Raw genomic sequence first — 8,124 nt, 5'->3', positions numbered from 1 at the left:
TATCCTGATAAGTCAAAGTTAAAAATAGCTTTCTCTATTTTTAGGGCCTTGCTCATGAAGGAGAGAGAACATAAGAAAAATCGACTTTACATTTGTATTGCATGTTGGATGCTTCTATACCCTTATGTGTGTGTGTGTGTGGTATAATTTAATGTTTAGCTATCCCCAGGAGGTAGGGAAGTGGTAAGTTTCTCTTCCCACTGTCAGCTCCCTCCCCAGCTGCCACTGAACTGTGGAGAAGGCTCCAATCCTGCAGGAAGATCTAACTAGGGTGAGGTCAATGACTGCTGCCAAGATCCCGCCACCTGTGCAGATGGGGCCTGCTCGTCCAGCCGATCTCTCACCTTTTTTTTTTTTTTTTTTTTTTTGTGTGTGTGTGTGGCTTTTTCGAGACAGGGTTTCTCTGTGTAGCTCTGGCTGTCCTGGAACTCACTCTGTAGACCAGGCTGGCCTCGAACTCAGAAATCTGCCTGCCTCTGCCTCCCAAGTGCTGGGATTAAAGGCGTGCGCCCGGCAATGATCTCTCACCTTTTAAATCCTTTCCAGTTACTCATGGCTACAGAGCCAAGGGAAAATAGTCCCTAAAAGTATGGTCACCATTAAGGCAGGGGGACCAAAAGTTGGAAGTCAGCTGGAAGTCAACCTGGGGTATAGGAGTTCCAGGTCCATCTCAGACTATATAGGGAGACCCTTCCTCAAACGAACAACAAGGCCACAAAAACCCATAATACAAACATGATCAACAGCAGAGGATCTGGAGAGATAGCTCTGTGATTGAGAACACTTGCTGCTCTTGCAGAGGACCTGAGTTCCCAGCACCCACATTGGTTGGCTCCCAGGGCCTGTAACTCTATCTTCTGGGGGTCTGATGCCCCCTTTTGGCCTGAGTAGGCACTGCATGCATGTGGGACACAGAAGGAAACACTCCTACGCATTACAAAAAAGACCCTGGAAGCTCAAAAACAAACCCTTATGTTTATTTCTATTGCTTTTTGTTGTCAGTGCCATGCAACCCAAGCTGTTTTAATAAAATGTCCTTCGAAGGAGGTGCAGGGTGATATTGCCAACTAACCCTGGTTATCAGTGGCTCCTTATAAACAAGCATTATAAGATTATATTACTTTACAACATTGCATTTATCTTATGGTTAGCCTTTGGTTTTGCAATAAGGCGCAGCTTCAAACTAACAGCAATTCTGTTCCCTCTGTGCCCTGACTGCTGAGATATAGGTGTATCCCAGCTGTTGGGTTGATTTGTGTGTGTGGTATATGTAAATGTGCCTGTTAGGGTGTGTGTACCATACACATAGAGGCAGGGGGACCAAAAGTTGGAAGCCTGTAGTCAATGTCTAGTGTCTCTCTCAGTTGCTCTCTACCTTATTTTTTGAGACAGGGTCTCTCACAGAACCTAGTACTCACTGATTTGGCTAGACTAGCTGGCCAGCAAGCCCCAGGAATCTTCTTGTCTCTGCTGCCCCAGCTCTGGGGTTAACAGTTGATATTGCTGTGCTTGGCTTTCTACATAGGTGCTGGGAATCCAAACTCAGGTCCTCTTGCCTCCAAGGCAAGCATTTCTCTGACTGAGCAATCTCCCAAGCCCCTCAACTAAGTTGTGTTTTTGTTTTGTGTTTTGCTTTCTTTGAGACAGGATTTCTCTGTGTAGCCCTGGCTGTCCTGGAACTCATTCTGTAGACCAGGATGGCCTCAAACTCAGAGAACTTCTTGCCTCTGCCTCCTAAGTGCGGGGATTAAGGCGTGCGCCACCACTGCCCAGCTTCTTAACTGAGTTTTTGAGGAGTAAGTCAGGATAATTAGATGGAAGGAAAAAGACATTTTATTTTTTCTAAGACAGATTAAGAGCTTCCAGCCAGCCTGGACCACACAGTGAACAGTAAAGGCAGATACACAAATGTTAGTAGGGTATGATGAAACTAGAAAATTAGAATCCTTATATGTTGCTGGAAAAATTGTACAATGGGATATTTATATATCTGAATCTATAATCTCTACATCTCTCTAACTTTATCTCATCTCTGGGGGGGGGGATTGGAAACTGCCCATACAAAAATTGTGCAGAAATGTTAATAGCAACATTATTATTCATAACACCAAAACATTGGATACAATTCCAATGTCAGCTAACTAATGAAAGGATAAAATGTGTTTTCACACAAGTAGTATTCATACCACGTATGTTCACACCATGTAGTATTCACACCTCGTAGCGTTCACACCATGTAGCATTCACACCACGTTCTGTTCACACCATGCGGTATTCATACCATGTGGTATTCACACAATATGTATCAGGGATCAGGCAGGCAAGGGGACTGACAGACTAACTTGGTCTGTTGCCCACATTGGCCTCCATCTTCCGAGTCCGCATTAACCTCTACAACAGCTGCGACTCCAGGTACCACCGTATCCTGGTGGTGGCTGAGTCTCTAACACAGGCACTGTTGTGTGACTGTCTGGGGAGTTTAATTTCTATTCACATCAGATAGGACAATAAAAGACTAAAGAAAATACTCTACCCGAGTCTGGGCTGGTGAACCAATGAATGTTTTAGGGGGCTTGGATAACTATGGACAGCTACTCCACCAGTCTCCCACCAACAGTTATTAACCATTTATATATCCCTGGAGGGGAAGGGCCGCCGGAGCCTTCTGTGTGCTCCACCCCCTCACGTGAGGGAGTGCTACCAGGAACAATAGTGTGAACAGCTGAGGGGGCAGGTCACAGCAACTGTAATTCAAGACAGTAATGATCCTCTGTAACGTGGAGGAAACAGCCTCATCATGGGCGCCAAAAAGAAGGAAGGGGAGCCGCCGCAGATGAGAAGCCAGAAAAGCCAGGACGGCACATGTGCACCTCAGGACCTTCCCCTAACAATTCCTTGGAGCCTCAGTTTCCATGTGTACAGTGACTGTGACAATTTCTACCTGTCCTCTCTTGTAGACTTTTGGGAAGATGGATGGATATAGCTTCTTTATCAGTGGTACACACCGCACAGCACCATGATGTTGAGCACAGTGCGGTGGAATGTGCCTGCAATCCCCCCACTCAGGAGGTAAATGCAAGATTAAACACACACACACACACACACACACACACACACACACACACACATGAAAACCAAGAACACCAAATATTTATTAAGATTGTCAGAAGCATCTATCGGTTGGTGGGCCTCCTCTGCATGACAGTGAGCTGAGAGATGACTCTTGTAGGCAAAGATTAGGGTAAAGGAAAACTTGTTCCCTAAGGCACCTGGTAGGGAGGAAGGTGGCTGTTGCTAGCTAGCTAGATGGGACAGGCAAAGCAGCTTCATCCCGGGAGAGCCATGGTTTAGCCTCAGCGGGTCAGAGGTTAGAAAACTTGAGCCAATAGTCTCACCTTTAATTCCAACCCTTAGGGAGGCATAGGGAGGCAGAGGCAGGCAGATCTCTGAGTTCAAGGCCAGCCTGTTCTTCAGAGTGAGTTCCAGGACAGCCAGGGCCATGTAGAGAGACACTGTCTCAAAATAGTCAGACAGACAGACAGACAGACAGACAGACAGACAGACAGACACACACACACACACACACACACACACACACACGCGTGCGCACACTCTAAGTCGGCTCAAGACACCCCAAGACCAAGTTGTCAGCAAAGGGAGATTTTATTTGCTCCAGAGGGCAGGATAGGGACAAAGATAGGAGATAGAAGAAGAGGGAGAAGAGAGGAGAGAGGGAGCACAGAAGAGGGGAAAGGGGCAAGAGAGAAGGGGGAGGGAGATTGGGGGGGATTAGACAACCGAATGATCTGGAGAGAGGAGACAGACCTGGCCACAGGCAAATGGAGGTTTATAAAGGTACAAAGGGAAACCCCATGGAAGGATGTGTTTAATTTTAATTGGACATGTTAATTAGGTGAGCCAGAGGAGGGGAGCTTTTGATTGCTGGACTTCAATACTTTGCTAGCTGAACCTTGGTAGTCAGTCTCAGAAGGAGGAAGTGGCCACATAAGGGAATGGATCTCAGGGGCTAGCTTTAGGAATGTATTTTAACTTTTTTTTTTTTTTTCAAGGCAGAGGGAATGCGGAAAAGAGGAGTGCCTGCCACAGCCATGTCTGCCATGCTCTGGCTGGCTAGGGTCCCTTCACACACAAAAAAATAAGGAAAAGACAACTTTTTTCTTAAAAATAATGTTATTATAATAACTTTTTTCTTAGCAATAATAATGTCTTCCTAAAATAAAAGGGGGAAAAGAAAGCCAGTGTGGAAATAGGAACAACAGGCTCCTGAAGCTGAGGTGAGCAGGATGCTCAGTGGTTAGACCAGCGCTGTCTCGGAGCCTTTTCTGGCATGTGAGGGGAGTGTCTGTCTAACAGACATGCAGCAGAGGGCTGAAGGTAGAGTTCAGGGGGGAGCACCTGCTTAGCATGTGAGGCTCTGGATTCCAGCTCCATACTGGGAGGAAATATACATACATACACATACACATACACACATACATACTTACATACATACATACATACACATACACATACACACATACATACTTACATACATACATACATACACATACACATACACACATACATACATACATACATACATACACATACACATACACACATACATACTTACATACATACATACACACATACATACTTACGTACATACATATATACACATACACACATACATACATACATACACATACACATACACACATACATACTTACATACATACATACACATACACATACACACATACATACTTACATACATACATACACACACATACATACTTACATACATATATACTTACATACATACATACTTACATACTTACATACATTAGACAAGAGCCACAGATGTAATTCCTTCCTCTGCCTTCCCTTATATCTATCCTCCCTCCCGGCCTCTCTCCCTCCCTTTCTTCTTCCCTCCCTCCCTGCCTCCCTCCCTCCCTGCCTCCCTCCCTTCTTTCCTTCCTTCATTGAAGCAATCCTATGTAGACCAGGCTGGCCTTGAATCCTATGTAGCCAAGGATGACCCTGAGCGCTGACCCTGCTGCCTCTTTCTCCTAAGTGCTGAGATTACAGATGTGCCACACCAGCAGGGTGCACGAGGCACTGAGGAGAGACCAGGATGTCACCGACAAGTACCTATCCCCAGCTGCAGCCGCAGGCCCAAGTTTATATTGCCTAATAGCCATGCCAGGAAAAGCAAAAGCAAGTAACAGTCTAATATATTTAACTCAAAATATCTAAAGCTGGCCTTCCGGCCTGGAGTTTCTATCAACCTATTTTGCCCTTTGTCTTTGCTATGGCTTAAGACATCTAGGATGCTGTACGTATCTCAGTTCAAATGCTAACTTTTCAACAGCATTTAATACAGTCCAGCCAAAGCAGTCCATTGCATTGAACAGGCCAAAACATCTCTCACTGCTTCCGTTTTAAAACCAGCTAGGTAAAAATAAAAAACTCAGTTCCTCTGTCGGGTCCAACTGTGAACAGGCAGGCTGGGCCAAAAACTAGATGAGATGCTGTAGCGGCCCCCCCCCTCCCCCCCGAAGGAAGAGCTTTCGACTCAGAACTCGCTGGGCCGTAGGTCTATGCCCAAGGGCCTTTTTGACCAACTGGTTTGGTTTATGGACAGTGTTGACCACAACAAAGCGCCCGAGGCCCTGAAGTCTCAGCCTCGCAGACTTTAGGCCTCACCTAGCCAAGTTACCTCCCCTGGGATTGGGTTCCTGAAGGCCTCTGAAGGTCACAAAGCCACTATTTATTTTGGGATTTTTGTTTGTATGTTTAGGGGAAAGCAGTGCTGGGGGATGGACCTCCTGCACAGTAGGCAAGCGCTCTACTATTGAGCCCCTGTTCAATAGTTTCCAAACCTTAAAACTATCTACCTTTACTAAGTCATAAGTGTCTGATTCTGGTCTTCTAGCCTAAAGACAGGGCGGCTTGCCCTGACAATGACAGATGGCCATCGGATTCGGAGCCCGGGATTCCTCCCGCATGAGCACGATCTGGTAATGCACAGCTGTCCTGGCGACAGGGCTGAGCTGGCAGCAGCTCGCTGCGTCCCACGCTCTGCTCGACTGCAGTCCGCAGACAAAACAAACGCCGCCGTGGAAGCGTGGAGATGAAGATGCTGAGGCCAAAAGTAGCCGAAGTTTGCAGGTCCAAGGCCAAGGGCCGGACGATGTGGGGGAGGAGCCCTAGGCAGACAGGGGTCGGTGGTCACGCGCCAGGGTCTGCCCCAAGCAGGGGTGGGGCATTGCGGCTGCGCAGATGTTCCCACTTTTTGCATCTCAGGTGGAAGGTGTCAAGAATGGGAGACAAGCTTTCACTCTTAAAATGTTTTATTATGAGGTGTATGTACCTCATAGACGTGTAGTGCTTATGAAAGTCAAGAAACGCCATAGAAATTTAACACACACAAACCCACTAGCCAACACTCCATCTCGCGTATCCCCTTCCACTTTGTGTGTGTGTGTGTGTGTGTGTGTGTGTTTCGGTCAGAGGACATCTTTGTGGAGTCAGTTCTTAGCTGTTACCTCTACGAGGGTTCTAGGATCGAACTCTAGTGCTTTGGTTCATATGGGAAGCTCTTTTACAGTCGGAGCCACTTCACCTGCCATTGGATGCTTCTGTTTTCAATGCCAAAGTAGCGCTGAGAGTGGGGATAATGCAGACGTTCAATAACTGGCGAATAAATGAACAAAATGTGCTGTATCCATGTACTGGGATATTATTTGATAATCAAAAATAATAAACGGATACATACAGAAAACAAAAGAGTGCTGGACACGGTGACTCACGTCTGTAATCCCAGCATTTGGGGAGGCAAAGCCAGGAAGGATTGGGGGGGGGGATTGCCACAGTTTGAGATCTCTTTGGCCTAAAGAGTGAGACACTATCTCAAAAACAAAACACAGAAACCAAGTGTGGTGGCAGCATTTTAGTTCCAGCATTCTGGAGGCAGAGGCAGGTGGATCTCTGATTTCAAAGCCACCTTGGTCTGCACAGTGAATTTCAGGACAGCCAGGGTTACTTGGAAAAACCATAAACAAACGTGGCCCCTTTGGCATGCGAGGGATTAAGTTCAATAGCAGAGTTCTTGCCTAGTATATGTAGTGTCCAGTTCTCTGGGCTCTGATCCCCAGCAACACCCCCCCCCCCAATAGCTCCTAAGGGCGGGGGGGAGACTGATAGCTACATTTAATGTATTTATAGCTAGGCATGGTAGCATGCATCTGTAAACCCAGCACTTGGAAGGCTGAGGCAGGAGAATCAGAGTTTAAGGTTGGTTGTCTGCCTGGCATCTATCTTTAATGCCAGCACTCAGGAGGCAGAGGCAGGTGGATCTCTGTTGAGTTCAAGACCAGCCTGGTCTACTTAGGGAGCTCCAGGCTAACTGAAGCGACATGTAATTAATTTAATTTATTTTTTTTAAAAGAGCAAAAGAAACAAGCAGGGATATTTAAGGATAAGGAACACTAGGTTTCATAAACCTGACTGTTTAACCTCAGTAGCAACAAGAGAACAGATAATCCCCTAATCTGGCAAAAAGAAAACCAGACCCCCTCACCCTCCGCCTGCCTGCTGGAGAGGGAATTGCTGGAATTGAGCGCAGTCCAATTACTTTGACAGACAGGATATGGAGACAATGGATACAAAGTGGTTTTTTCAAAAGCCAAGGCAATGGGAGGAAAGGGCAGTCCTCAGAGCCGAGCGCAGAGCCTAGGGGTGCAGAGCTTTGTGAGGAGAAAAAGGAGGGAGGTTGCACTGGCCTGGGTTCTTTGTCTCCTAGGCCAGAACTAGCAGTGGCCTGTCAGGGTCATGCCACTTTCCTGCCGATCATGTGACTTGTGTTAGTTAATGACACATGAAATGCTACTTGCTATGGATCTAGAAGCTTGGGAAGGTGTTATAAAGGCTGTAGGTCATCAGACATTCTGGGTTGCATGAAAGACTTAGGCTTGGTTCGTGCCTGAATGGCACAAGGGAGGTTGAGGCAGGAGGATCACAAGTTCAAAGCTAACTTGAGCTACACAGCTATAACCTGTCTGATAAATAAGCAACTATGATTTTAGGTTCTCTCTCTCTCTCTCTCTCTCTCTCTCT

The sequence above is a fragment of the Mastomys coucha genome, unplaced genomic scaffold (assembly GCF_008632895.1).
Source record: "Mastomys coucha isolate ucsf_1 unplaced genomic scaffold, UCSF_Mcou_1 pScaffold5, whole genome shotgun sequence".
Taxonomy (NCBI): Eukaryota; Metazoa; Chordata; class Mammalia; order Rodentia; family Muridae; genus Mastomys; species Mastomys coucha.
The sequence above is the reverse complement of the archived record's forward strand: the minus strand, read 5'-3'. Positions refer to the sequence as shown.